At 37.0% G+C, this 5,480-nt stretch overlaps 1 long non-coding RNA gene across 1 annotated transcript; it reads left to right on the top strand.

Annotated features, from left to right (window-relative positions):
- The first annotated feature begins 204 nt into the window (after window positions 1–204).
- On the top strand, window positions 205–3,210 carry LOC132640766 (uncharacterized). The gene is made up of 2 exons (XR_009582360.1): window positions 205–651; window positions 2,953–3,210. It is a non-coding gene; the product is annotated as an uncharacterized LOC132640766 (long non-coding RNA).
- The last annotated feature ends 2,270 nt before the right edge of the window (window positions 3,211–5,480 follow it).

The following is a 5,480-nucleotide window of genomic DNA, read 5'->3' as shown; positions in this document are numbered from 1 at the left end:
TAATGTTGATATTCGTATAACGACATTGGCATTGGCATTTTTTCCTTTAATCATGCTTATTACCATATTAGTCATCTTTTACTCTACTTTTAAACTAAGTACGTATATTAAATTACTGGTATTATAATTTATATAGTTTGTATATATTTTTGGGAACTAATTGGGACAAAGAAGCATATTTTAATTGATTGAAATAGAGGGGGGTTAGAAATTAATTCATCTACCCAAAGATATTGGGCCATCTCACTAAACCAAATCAGCAGCCCAATATCCCCCTCAACCGCCCCAGCCCAATTCTCGCCGACCCGGCCCAAAACCACCTAAAAATCAGCCTAACCAAACAAAATCCCTAACTCTTTTTCCATCCCAACCAAACGATCCCCTAACTCCTTTCCCCTTCAACCAACAGCTAACCAAACGACGCCGCCATCCCACCCCGTCACGTCACTTCCATCACCTCGTCAGCACTACCACGCCGTCGGACCGCTGGGTTAACGTGGTCAGCGACGCCACTGACCTCACAAGTCACCTTTTCTCCCATCACCCATCTCCCTTTTTCTGAAATAAAGCTTGACGACTCGTAAAAAGGTCGATTGAGACCTCTGAGAACGGGAAAAGGCGAATCCACAGCCATCAAACCCACCTGAAAAGGTGAAAATCCGTCACTTTTTCTTCATTTTTCCTCTTTTCGAAGTTTCAGATTTTTTCCCCCTCTTTTGATTCGAAATTTAAAGGCAAATTTCCCTTTGAAGAAGCTGTTGAAACCCTCAGTGTTTACCTATAAATACAAGCCTTCCTTGGCTGTTTTGAGACAAGTTTTGAGAGGAGAGAAAAATCCCATTTAAGTAAACAAGTTTCAAGTGTAGAAAATCCCCTTTAAGTTAACAAGTTCAAGTGTTAAAAAATTACCTCTTGAACAAACGTTTTCACTACTGAAAACTAAGTTTGGATTTTCAGAAAATACTATTCCTAACTCTAAGTTTTTTTGGTTGTTAAAATAGAAATGTAGTCGTCGAGTATTTCTCATCGTTTATTTGGTTTAGTTGGCTGCTGGAATATGTGTTCTCCTCATTTGTTGTAAATTAGCATGAAACGACTAATTTCGTCGAATATGTATTTAACTCCCGTCGCCCCGTCGCTGCCGTTAAAAGCTAACATTTGAACCCCATTTTATTCCTATCGTTCATTTTCGCATTATCACATAAGTGTTTATTTTGGTTTGTTTTGAGAAGATTTATTTTAAATATGTAGCCCAATGTTGGTAGAAAAATGGTTGCTCCCATATTTGGTAGAAGTGACTATAGATTGAAAGGATTATTTCCTACATTTTAAGGGCTGAAAGACGCCATCTCTTTTAGTAAATTTGTTGTTGCTAGTTGGCCTGAAAGAGGCTGCAGTTTTGAGAAACAAATTGCTACATTTCACCAAAAATGGGTTGTTTGTGTTACTGAGCAGCTGGATATTTTGAAGCTTGAAATATGGCCAAGCTGTTTAACCTACCACTACTAGTTGTTATTGTTACTCTTGAACAAATTTGCTACGTTACTGAGCTAAATTTTGGCTTCAATTTAAGGTTATCTTGTTGTCTCTGCTGAACTTAAGAAAAGTTACTGTTTTGACATAAAAGAAGGCTACTGTTTTTTTTTAACTAAAAAGTTATTGTTTTCTAGTCAAAAAGTTACTATTTGTGATTAGGGAGAAGGATACTATTTTGATTAAAAAAAAAAAACTATTGTTTTGAGTAGGGAAAGTTACTTGTCTTGAAAGGAAAATTTACCGATTCGTGAAATTTAAATTAGTCAAATCTGTGTTTGACTTCATCGTTTAGGTTAATTTCTCTGTTTTGCGAGTCTCCCTCGTTATATGGCTAACTAAGTTAGTAGTCATCTTTGTCCTCGTCTTACATTTTATTTTCGGGTTATCAAACTAAAAAGAAAACGTAGTGATATTTCTTATTTATTTCGAATGTAATCTTCCTTTCTTGTCTTGGTTCTATTTATCTCGAATCTTTCCGTAATAAGAGTGATTTGGTTTGTCTTAATGTTAGGTTGCTGATTTGGAAGTATTATTTTCCTCTTTGTCCTAGCATTTTATCTTTTGTTATGTTATTCCAAGATTCATGTAGAGTGTCTAGTTGCAATCGTATTAGAGTTAAGTAATTAGTTTAATTTCCCTTCATGTGTTAAGTGTGCTTGCTATTTGTCTCAGTTTAAGGTAGATCAGGTTCAATGTTTATAAATGGAGATTAATGTATGTGTTAAGATTGTACACTGTTTTGGTTGCTGCCAACTGCTGCTGCGTTTTTTGGGCCCAAAAAAATTGCTACTTTGCTGCTCCTTATCGCTGTTAATTGTTTGGCCTAACTATTGTTGTTATTTTTGGTAAAGAAGTCTGCTGCTTCAGAGCTGTTCGAGAACAGTCTCTTCTTGATATTTTAGACGCTATACTTTGATATTTTACTGATATTCCAGATGCTACACTTTGGCTGTTGTATTAGCTGGTTATTGTTGTGATTTTGAGCCAAGTTTTGGGCAGTTTTGAGGCTCATTAGCTGCTGCTGTTTGGGCTGGCTGGTCTCTTTATTTCGAGACAATTGCTGGTGCATTTTTTGGTCAGTTTTGAGGCCATAATTGCTGCATTTTGCTCGTTGTTTTGAGGCCATTGCTGGTGCATTCTGCTCAGTTTAGAGGCCATTGCTACTGCTTTGTTTAGCCCACAGCTGCTGCATCTTTTGGCTTCGGCATTTGTTGTCTTCAAACTGTTTTAGAGCAGTTTGCTAGTACTTTTGGTATCTTGCTAAATTTTTTTTTCCAAACAAACTGTTTCAAAGCAGCTTGCTAGTACTATTGTCTTGATTCGTTTATCTAGCTTTCATTAATTAAAGTTATATAGACTTCTTTTCCTTGTTGAGAATTGTTTCTAATCCTTATCTTTTTTTTTCTTTTTCATGAGGAACCTTGGAAGCATTTGGAGTTATGGCAACTCCGGATTCTGCCCATATCAGAGAACAGCCAGTTGCAGGATTTAATTGCTCGTGTCTAGCGTCCCCGTCTTCCTTCCTCTCTTTAAATTTCGTGTCTTCGTGTTATCATGTACACACATGTTTATATTCTTGACTAACATTTTTTATGGATTGTATTTGTAGCACATTTATTTCTCGCTTGTGTAGGAACTTATGGAAAATAGTTAGTATGATGGTAAATTTAGTCACTACTTTTCCTCTCCCCTTGAATAATTAATCTTGGCTTACGCGTGTTAGAAATAATAATTGCCCATGTTTTTTTTTTCATCTTTTGTCTGCCAGGTTAAAGTTATTTCCGACTAAAGGAAATAACCGAAAAAATAAAAATCTTTTAAATACCTTTAATCATTTTCTCATCACATGCATACGTATGTACATTATATTATAAATACTTATCTTTAGTATACATTGTATACGACAATCATATTATACCTCATCTTCTAAAACATACATACATAACTCTTTTGAAGACGATATATATTCCTAATACATATAATTTTACATCTTGTATTTATTATGGGTATACCAACATACTATTTTCATACACACATACCATACCTGTACTATCTTATTTTTTTTTTATTTAATTCCCTTGGTCGTATTTTCATTATATGTATACCTATAGTATTATCGTGTCATCATAATTATTTTTAAGTATTCACCCAGGATATACTATCACGTATGTAGATTATTTTCTTATTAAAAAAAAATATACATCTCCTTATTCTATATGACACTTACTATTCTCATATAAAATAAATGTCACGCATATTCTCCTCATGCATACATTAGTATTAACTACTTCCTTTATAAATATGCATTTACTCGCATAGTTTTATTTACATTAAAAAACCCCTTTTTTTTAATTCAAATAGTTTTGAGAGAGTAGTTTCTTTTCCGCAATTCTTTAAATAGATGATAATAAATAATTAGATAGTCCCCCTCTAGTATTAATTAAGCTAAGTTTAAAGACTGTCCTCGGATAGGCTCTGAGGAATGCTTAACACCTTCCCCTCGGGGTAAATAAAACCCTTACCTAGAATCTCACAGGTTTCAAAGACTAAAAAATGGAGTTTATATTTTCACGAATGGTTTCCTAATATTCCCTAAAATTAGGTGGCGACTCTGAAATTTACAAAACCAGAGGAAACATAGTCATAAGTTGTGAACTAGTTTTAACCCGTTAAAAATAGGGCATGACAGTTTCGATTGGAATTTTGGAGAGATTTCTACTTGTTTATGTTGCTGTATATTGTTACTGTTGTTGTTGATGATGTTTTGTGTGTTGTGCGCCATTTGGGAGTTGGATTAGAGTATGAATTATGGGGGGGAAATGCTGCCCGAATTTTGTTAAGTTTCACACGTACTTGAATTGGGTAGTAAAGGATGTATATGGCCTAATTGTAATTCGTGTTATCTTGGTTGTAGTGTTACAAGATCGAGAAGTACGCATCGGACATTAGGTAGACTCCAAGGTATGTTAAGGCTGTTCCTTTCTTTCATTTGACATGATCCTTATCATATGAACGAACATAGTAAGAAAGCGAGTTCCAAAGACTCTATTTTTAGATAGTATAGAGATATTCGTATCCTTGGCCTCCTATGTTTTATGTTCATAACTCCCAGAGACTTACCATACTAGGGTTGCCTACAGACCGTGTTTAGTAGAATCTTGTTTATGGGTGTGTTGTGCACCACACTTATAAGTAGGAGGCTACAGGACATTTAGGATGTTGCCATTCTTTCTATTCTATATCGTGCGATAGAGCGGTGAGATAAGAATTCCCTTTCTAATGATTTGTTCTGATTTCAGCGATGCCCCGAAAGGAAAGTGTAGCTGCCCAGAAGGGCAAGAGAGTGGCTGGTGAGGCTACTAGCCGTACGCAGCAGATTACCAGGGCTCGGGGCGAGTCCCAAAGTGAGACCCCATCCCAGACTTCGTATACTCTAACACCCCCAGTTCCTCCACCAGATGCCTCATGCCAAGAGATGAGAGAGGCCATCCTTTTGTTAACCCAGTTAGTAGCCGCTCAGGCTCGGCGATAGGGTGCGAGCCATGGTAGTAAGGGTCAGAGCAAGAGGTCCAGGTTCTCAGGGATTGACAGTGAGTTCGGAGGTGGCCCAAGGCGGCAGTTCTTTAGACACTTAGCTTATTCAGCAGCTAGTTCACCTCCGTGGTTTCATGGACCCAGGTTTGATAAATCCACTTATTTTGGGCTAGGTCAGAGTTCTAGAGTTTCCAGTTCTCAGATTATGAGTGGTTCCAGTCAGACGAGACCACCTATACCACGGTGTACTCAGTGTGTTAGGTTGCATGGGGGACCGTGCCGATTGGGTTTAGGTGTTTGTTATGCCTGCGGTCGGCTAGGTCATATTTAGCGAGACTGTCCATCGATACGTAGTAGAGGTAGGGTTCAGCCCACAGGATTAACAGCTAGTTTTTCATTATCTGGTACGC

The sequence above is a fragment of the Lycium barbarum genome, chromosome 5, assembly GCF_019175385.1.
Source record: "Lycium barbarum isolate Lr01 chromosome 5, ASM1917538v2, whole genome shotgun sequence".
In the NCBI taxonomy this organism is placed as follows: domain Eukaryota; kingdom Viridiplantae; phylum Streptophyta; class Magnoliopsida; order Solanales; family Solanaceae; genus Lycium; species Lycium barbarum.
This window is presented reverse-complemented; position numbering and strand designations above follow the sequence as displayed.